Source organism: Egretta garzetta, unplaced genomic scaffold (assembly GCF_000687185.1).
Source record: "Egretta garzetta isolate BGI_Z169 unplaced genomic scaffold, ASM68718v1 scaffold425, whole genome shotgun sequence".
Taxonomy (NCBI): Eukaryota; Metazoa; Chordata; class Aves; order Pelecaniformes; family Ardeidae; genus Egretta; species Egretta garzetta.
Window position 1 is genome coordinate 2,669,615 of NW_009259796.1, and position 9,008 is coordinate 2,678,622.

The following is a 9,008-nucleotide window of genomic DNA, read 5'->3' on the forward strand; positions in this document are numbered from 1 at the left end:
TTGAGGGGCCTTTGAATCCTGTTTTAACCAGGACTCTGTGAGTAAAATTTTTATTTCACTCTGAATGCTGAAAAATTGTAAACCTATACAAAAGCAGAAGGGGAAACATACAGAAGAAATTAGGTATAACACAGTGAAAGGCTAGAATATGAGGTTATTGCTATTATTTTTTGTTTATTTAGAAACACTTCCATCTCCAGCTAGATTGGCCTGTGGCAATGTCTGCACTAAGATTATCACTTGTACAAACAGTTCTGCTTTATTCTTTTGCTAAGCTGTTATAGTGGGAGATAACAATATAGATAGCTTTTGTGTGGGAGAAGTCTCACTCTCAGAATTGAGTCTGGTTATTTACTTATCTTTCAGTCAGATAATGCTCCAAGAGTTGATACTTGTTTGCTAAAACAGTAATTTGAGTTGTCACCTTGCTTCTAACCTATTGGTTATTATTTCTAATATTTGGAATCATTTTCCACACATGAATTCTAACCAGAAAGATCTTTGTCACTACAAATATTCCTTAGCCTTAGATGACTCAGGAAAACATCAAAGACCTTTTAAGATTGGAAAATAACCAGAGAATTCAGGTTTCTTTTCTTCTTGCTGGAAGAAAGTAACAATATGAGGCCACATTTCAAAGGATATTACAAAGTCAGCATGTCCACCACCCTCAAATGATACATCAAATATTAAAACTAACTACTGAGTATTAGAGGAAAAAAGGAAAAAAAATAACACCCAAGACCACATTCTCTTAATCAGGTACATATAAAACACTACATTTGAGCTCCTGACTAATGATTCAGCTGTCAGAACTAAAAAATATCAGTACGGCTGGAATTTGGCATCATCTTTTACAGGTCAGCCATGGATTTATTCTACTCACTGCTGTGTTTTCATGTTGAACATGTTCTACTCACAAAATACAGGCAAGCTTTGGCTTTGAGAAGCCCCTCTGGAATTTATGCAAACACGGCTTTCAGTGGTTTATGGCTCATTTCACTGGGATGGCAAAAATCATCCTGCTGACCCAGAATAACTATTGAGAGATGCTCTAAGAAATGAAACATTTGAGGCTTGTGCTGATACAAGTTTACATGCTGGTAAAATTTTACATCCATTTGACATTATCAAAGCCATGTGCTTTTTCTAGCCTGACTCTCTGAATGTTGTGCCTTTTAAAAAATAAGTCTCAGTAATAACAATAACCAAAAAATAGAACTAAAATTTAGCAAAGTTATATGCAATGAAATGTCAGGAACATATTTATGTTACGGGTTTCTGAGGTCTCTGATTTTTGTCTTCTCTCTCCCATGTTTCCTGTTTACAAAAGTAGCTTTGGTTCATGCCTGGCAAACACAAAACCTTTCCGGCTGCCTCCCACTGAGCCTGCCAGCTGTATAGTCAGCCTCCAAGTAGGTCTTGCACCCTCACAGAAACATCTTTCCCAAAGAGAGTGTTTGACAAAGAATTGTGTAGCGTAGAGTTTACCAGTCCCTTAAGGTATGAGATATTCTAGTGTTTGCCAAGCCAGCCTGAAATTACTTTTTCCCCAAACACACTTTAATAATGAAGTAAAATCAAGTTCATTGTAATCAAATTCAAAGTAAACAAGTTCTCTTGTGCTTAGAAACAGGTGCTATGAAATGAAACAGCAATAGCTACCTGCTGCTTTGGCTTAGCTTCAAGATGTTTTCTTTGGACTGTGAACTGAACTACCAGGATGATCTGCTCAGGTGTCAGAAATGGGACTGATTCTCAGATAATTTGCCTTTTCAGGCATTCTCTTTCCATGTAAAAACTGCTGTTTGGAAGCAAAATCTTCCTCTATCTAGTCTCCATCCTCCCTGGGGATCTCAGTATCTGTTTCAACACCAAAGATCTGATTCACCAAGATTTTAGTTTATAGTTTTGAAATCTAATGAGTTACCAAAATGTATGCCTTGTACTTTAGTTGTCTGATAAACACACATTCTAACAAGCACATCTGAACTACAATTTAATCTGGCTCTATTAAACCAGATCATGAATATTCTTATTAGCATCCTGCGTTTCACCCAAGCTGGGGAGTGTAGTCTTCTTCCTCCCTTGCTTTTTGTTAATAGACAGAAAGAGAGGGAAAGCTCTAGCTTTAGTCTTTTTCCATTGCTTTGTTCCTGTGTTTTATTGTCTTTCTGTTCTGGGAATCTTTGAGAGGGGCAGGTAATTTCTTAATGAGAATGAATTGACTAGTGCTTTTATCTGGTTCAGTATATCAGGCAGATGTGAAGGAGAAAGGAGGGAGGGTATAGGACAAAAGTTTCAAATTCAAAGTCTCAAGTGCAAAAAATAAAAATTCTTCTACTGGAAGAAATAGAATAGCTTCATACATAGTAGCAGCACCAATTGGGTATGGGGAAATCATAGCCATATTTCCACAAGACAACTGTAATATTTTCATATACTACCAGAGTAATTTTTAACCACAGATATTTAAAACACAGTTGAACGTCAATTCAATGCTTACATGTCGTATGACAGAGTATTTACTACAGTGGCTGAATTCTCTGAAAGTGTGACCTTCATTCTCTTTCATACCTGCAAGGAATAAACTGTATTTATAAAAAACAAATATATCTGGGTACATGAGTGTTTAGATACATACATTTATGTGAGTATATACTTTCTGGTGTTTCTAGCACTGAATTCAGAACTTGTTGGCATAATGGGAAGGTCTAATGGAAAGCACTGTCACCTTCTTTGATGCAAGTTACAAAAGATTGTATGTAACTCATTGAAGGCAAGCAATCATCCACCTGTGGATGAGCCATATAAGCACATTTTTAAGTATACATTTCTCATGGGTGAAGAGCTGACAGACAGGAAAGCTTTGCAAATTTTAAAGATATAGGAAAAAGATTTGTGGGTTTATCTGTGGTATTGATATAGTGGTATAAGTTACAAGTAAATGTTATGCCAAAGCATAGAGCTACCTCTTCCTTTTCTGTCTGTCTTCATTCACCTTACAAGTAAGACTGTAACCTCCTATTCCTGGTTGTTCCCAGCTTTCAGTTAGGTGTTGTAATTGCAAACTAACATTTGCTTTTCTCCCACCACCCCCCTATATTTCCTCACTCGCTTTCTTTTAGTCTGAGTTCACCAGAGGTAACTACATATGGGGAGGCTGGACAAAGCAGCTTGAATATGTGTTGCAGCCACTAGCAGAGATTGGGAATTTGTACTATGAAAGATTAAATGCAGCTTGCTGGAAATAAACGTTAATTACTGTCATGATGGACACAGTAACATAGACTTAGTGTTTGCTTCAAACTTTAAAGTGATCAAGGATAGAAAAGTATCTGAGCTTTAAGGGACAGACTTGCCTGGGAATATGTTTGTCGTGGTTTAACCTGGATGGCAACTAAGCACCACGCAGCCGCTCGCTCACTCCCCCCCCTCCCTCAGTGGGATGGGGGAGAGAATCGGAGAAAAGAAAAAAAAGTAAGACCTGTGGGTTGAGATAGAGACAGTTTAATAAGAGAAAATAATAATAATAGTCATAATGAGAATGATAACAGAATATACAGAATATACAAAACGAATGATGCACCGTGCAATTGCCCACCACCCGCCGACCGATGCCCAGCCCATCCCGAGCCGCGATCACACAGCCCGAGCTGCGATCACTCTGCCCGCGACCAACCGACCGACTAACCCCCCCAAGCATGACGTTATATGGTATGGAATAGCTCTTTGGACAGTTTGGGTTAGCTGTCCTAGCTGTGCTGTACTCCCAGCTTGTTATGCACCTGGCCGAGCAGGAGCAGCTCAAAAAGTCCTTGAGTAGTCTGAGCACTACTTGGCAACAGCTGAAAACATCAGTGTGTTATCAACATTCTTCTGGTACTAAATCCAAAACACAGCACTATGCTAGCTACTATGAAGAAAATTAACTCTATCCCAGCCACAACCAGGACAGTATTTTATGTAAAAGAAGGGAAAAAGAGGAGAGGCTTCTGCCTTTTTAGCCACTGACTGAAAATCAGATAATAAAGTACTATATTCTAATGCTTTCCTATTTTATCTCTGAGTAGCAGTCACGGTTTTAGAAAAATCCACACTAAAAGCTGTTCAACAAACCTATTTTCTAGCAGTTCTTTACTAATGTTTTCAATTATATTGCATCCTCAGCTTTGGCTGGGCAAGAATGGAGAAAAAAGATGGATGGCAACCAATGGAAATGAAATGTGCTTTCTAATTACATAATGCTAGGAAAGAAAATGATTTCCTGTGTTGTGACTTTAAGTCTTCATTTCAGTTCCAATAAACCTTGTATAAAAATCCCCTTATTCTGAAAGAGATTTGTTATAGCAGTGTAGCAGAACAGTTTATTTTAAACAAATAAGATACAAAAACATATCAGAACTCTGAGAGCACAGGACATGATTCAACAAATCCCTAATTTTGTCAAGAAATGTATCTCTAGGGAGGACAAGCCCCTAAGGGCTCAAAAAAAAATTAAACAGTAGTCTCTTCTCCCTCGTGTCGACAGGAATACAGGCTTTCTGTCTTTGGTGTTTGTGTTTTTTCAGTACTTTCCCTGGAACACCTCAGTGCTTCATGGCCTCATGAACTTGCTGTGTGTAGAGACTGTCACTGCCATTCCACAGAACATTCTTTTTGCATTTAAAACAAGCTTGTCTTCAAGGAATAATTCCAGATGCCCCAAATAAATTTGTTAGTTTAGGTGCCTTGCTGTACTTTAAATGTCTGTCTATATTGTGTGAAAATAACCCCTGTAGAAATTTGACATCCTGAGAAGGTTTATACTTCACAGAACGTAGTAATTGGGGAGTCTTTGTGGGCGTTAAGACTTGATCTGGTAATGCAACTGAGGATCAAATATGTGAAGTAAAAGATCATTCATTAAGCATAGTTTTAGTGGGCTCCTGATTCTTAATCCACTTGTAGTTTTTTTATCTTCTAAAGGGTTTAGAACATTAAAAAACATATTAACATATTTTTTTGTACTTTCTTCTCCAGTGAATGGGTCCTACAGACTGAACCTTTACAATTTAGTCTTTTACCACTGAGGGAAACCCCAGTGTTTAGCCTGTGGCATTTTCCAAACTACACATTCTTATTTGATGCCCAAAGCTTTAGAAGAAAGTCCAGTGAAACTTCAGAGCTGATTCCATGTGCTACACCAACTTTGACAAATAATAATCAAGTTTCAGCAGATCACTGAAAGGTCTACCATGAACTCTTCATCTATGCCATGTTTCAAGTCACTTTCCTGAATCCACAATTAGCTTCTGGGCAACATCCTGCTGCAGAACTCAAGAAGACTCACAGCATCTAAAATATTAGGAAATAGCTTGTTTTAAAAGCCAAAATCTTATTGTAAGACTAGTATCAGAAATAGCTGCTTTCGTCTCCAAGTAACTTGGTGAGTGGAGGGCATGCAGAACATTCACAGCACTGATGTATGTAAGTAAGGAAATAGAACCCTTCTGCAAACCCTTCTGAAAAAAAGTGTTGAAGCCTGTTGAGAATTTAGGCTTGTGGTTTTCCCTGAATGGCGGATGCTTTTGAATAATGGGTCCAAAATGTTAATTAACATGCAAATTAATAATTGCAAGGCATTTTGATTCAGTGAGCCTGTCTAGATCCATGTCTAGCAAAAAACCTAGGGCAAAGGGGGAGATCAAGGTCAGTGGCTGAAGGAAGATATATGCAAGGTCAAACTTATTTCTTCTTAATTTATTTCTGTCATTCTAGACACTGAATTCCCTAGAGCTTGTTTATAAGTGCTATAAGGTTCTGTATTTTTATTTGTCAGTGCAGTGAGAGAAACTTTAGCTTTTTAAATAGCATCTCAATTGCAAAATTGTTTTCAAAAAACTTGGCTGCTCTTCTAACATCAGCAGTGGATAAAATCAGTGGTGGATAGAATCAGTAATATTTTACTTACCCCTTAAAAAAGATTCAACACTGTGAAAATGGTATTTTTAGTTTTCTGAGGCTGATTTATAGTAAAGGAAAGAAACATTTTACAGGATTTGAAGAAGTTTACCTAAAGGCAGTATTCTTCTAAATTTATAATCTTTTCAATAGTTAAGTACCACTACATACCTCTTCTCAACTTTTTTTTTCTAGTAGGAATTACTACCATCCAATTTTGTAGTGTTATATATGTGCCTATAATTAACTGTTCTTTTATATGAAGAATGTTTAAAACGTTATGAAAAACTGCTTTTGACAAGAAGTTAATTTTGTATTTCCAAACTACTATCACTGTGATCAGAGATTATTTTTGTTAAGGCTCTGTGCAAATCCCATGTATGCTTCCTTCTTAGAATACAACAAGCTTCACAGAAATCCTGCTATGCCACCCAGCATAGCCAACAGATTGGTTATATTCTTTTAACAAGTGTTATCTAGCAGGAAGTATTTGAAGGACTGGATATGTGTGTACAGGAGATCTAATACAAAAATGCCAAGAAAAAAAAGAGACATTTTGGTAGTCTATTGCAACTCTTTGCCATCACATTTTTACCACAAGCAATTTGTAAAAAAGCAGTTGAGTTTAAATACACTATCTATTTCAGAACATAAATTTTCAACACTGTGTGAATGGTTTTACAGCTTGGTAAGGAAAATATTTATTTTGAATATGAACTCTATTCTGTGTGAGCTGTAGTCTGAACAACTGTGAACATTTCAAAATGAATCCATTCCAAATTCGCTGTTACTTCTCTTTCCTCATTAAAGGCTTTAAGTCTTGCTTTAGAACCACACAGATATTTTGACAAGTTTAAAAAAAAGAAAGTCAGTGCATGAGAGAGAATATTTTTGTTCTTGTTAAAATTGTCTTGCTAAGTAAATATTGATCAGATGCTGCAAAACCCTGCGGCTGAATTCATTGCATTTGAGGAAGGAGGAGGAAAAAACTGCCTCAGGCTACTGTAACTTATAAAACTATGATGAGCAAAATAGGCATACACTGTACTTTCAGCTGGGATGCTGGTACAAAAAAAGAGGAGTTTTGAGCAAAGCCCTTTGAACCTATTAAATTCACTCTCCCTCTTGCAGGGTTATTGATTAGGCCCACTCCAACTACAGATGAAGTCTGCAGGGGAGGAAGCAGATCCTCAGTCTTCCTCTGCAGTTCCACTGACATTATTAGCTGTGGTAAGAGCCGTGGCTTCTCAGCAGCTGTGGGGGGAGAGCTGTGCTAGACCTGAGCACCTTGTTTTGTCTTCTCAGCTCTGCTCTCCCGCGTTTTAAAAATATCAAAAGCTTATCAAATCTCTTGCCATATCACATGGAGATTGGCCACATCAAATAGATAGTTTCCAGAAGAAGCTTTGAGCTATGCCAGGCTGGGATTGCTACCAGCAGCTTACAGAAAAGGGTGGCTAAGTGATTGTGCTCCCCAAAACAAGGCAGGGGATGCCTGTTTCCACAGAACCTGGTGAGGGGGGATGGCTCTGGGATCACTGGGACAGAGGGAAGAAGCAACCTTGTAATCCCCAGCTCATGGAGAGATTTGGGCTGTGGCTAACCTCCACGGCAGGAGCGGGGGTGACAGCCAGCCCAGATGGGCTGCCCACAGCAGGCCAACATCTGAACTGATCGGGAATAAAGAGAAAGAGTTGTGGCTGTGTGTGCGTGTAATGTTTCCTTATGGTAATCTCAAGAGATTTCTTGTGATACCATCAGACATGAGAAGCAGGAGAATTAGTCTCTAAAACAGTAACTGTTTACAGGCCCACTTGTTTATTCCCCATTCGTCTTAGTGTAAGCCCTTGTAATCACAATTGCCTGTATGCTGTGAAACTTAGCCCCAGATATGTTGTTATTTCTCTGTCCATTTAACTCTGCTTCCATGCTGCTTTTTCATGTTTCCGTGTGTAATTTTGGTCCCATAGCTTTTGTAGAGGACAGAATTTTCAGTTGCAAACTTTGTACTGCACACTGACATTTTGTCACTCAAGGTAAAGCACATATTCACTGTAGGTGGTCTCCAAATATCTTGGCAAGTTTTCAGGTTCATCAGCAAAGTCTGGGGTTCACATTTCTAAGGTAGGAGTATGTTGGCAATCATCACCATAGGCTTTGGAGAAATTTGGAACTGCTGAGTGCTAAAAGGAATATTTTCTTCATCTCTTCTAAATAGATGTGGTTCAATTCAGAAGCTGATTATATAAATTATAGTGCAAAACTAATCTACAGCTTAATATTGAGTTACAGACAAGCAAATCAGCTTTTCTTAAACACAACAGCATGAGTTGCAGACATCTGTTATGTCTACCAAGAAATTAATGTCTTTTTAATCTGTATTGGTATCTCTGTATCTTTTTCTTTTTTTATTCTTACTAATGCACTTTTTTCAAAATCAGGCATTCAGTTATGTGTTTGTTGAATGAACATGAAATGTTCAGAATCTGATTTATTTTTTTTTACCCCAATATTTTCTTGAACGTGCTAATGAAAGAAATGTATTACATTCCTACTGTACTTAAAGGATGGGTTTATTTCCAGTGTCCTGATCTGTTTTGGTTTTTAATTTGTTAATACTGACCAAGCTGAAACATGTTATTTGCTGGTTAGCTGTCTCTCTGTAACACAAATTGTATTAAAAGGGTTCAAAACTTCATTAGCAAAATCCTGCTTGTTTGCTCACTTCAAAAGACAGGCTTAACCACAATACAAATGGAAACAGAAAAGCACTTCAGCTGTACAAGTCTACATCGCAGAATAGTTATAACACCTGATGAGTAAACATATTTATATGTTTATATATACTGATGTCTGGGTAGGTAAACGCAATTCTCTATTGTCTCTATATCAACACATATATTTTTAAACACTTAGAATTTAACCTAGCACTCTCCAGTGGGTTTTTTGACTTCAAGTTTCTCCTAACACCAGCAACTAATATGGCAGCTGTAAAAAAGACAGGTCTGTTTCAGTCTTTGAAGTTGTTCTCTAGCTGGTTTAGCTTTTATAGTTTTAAAATTACA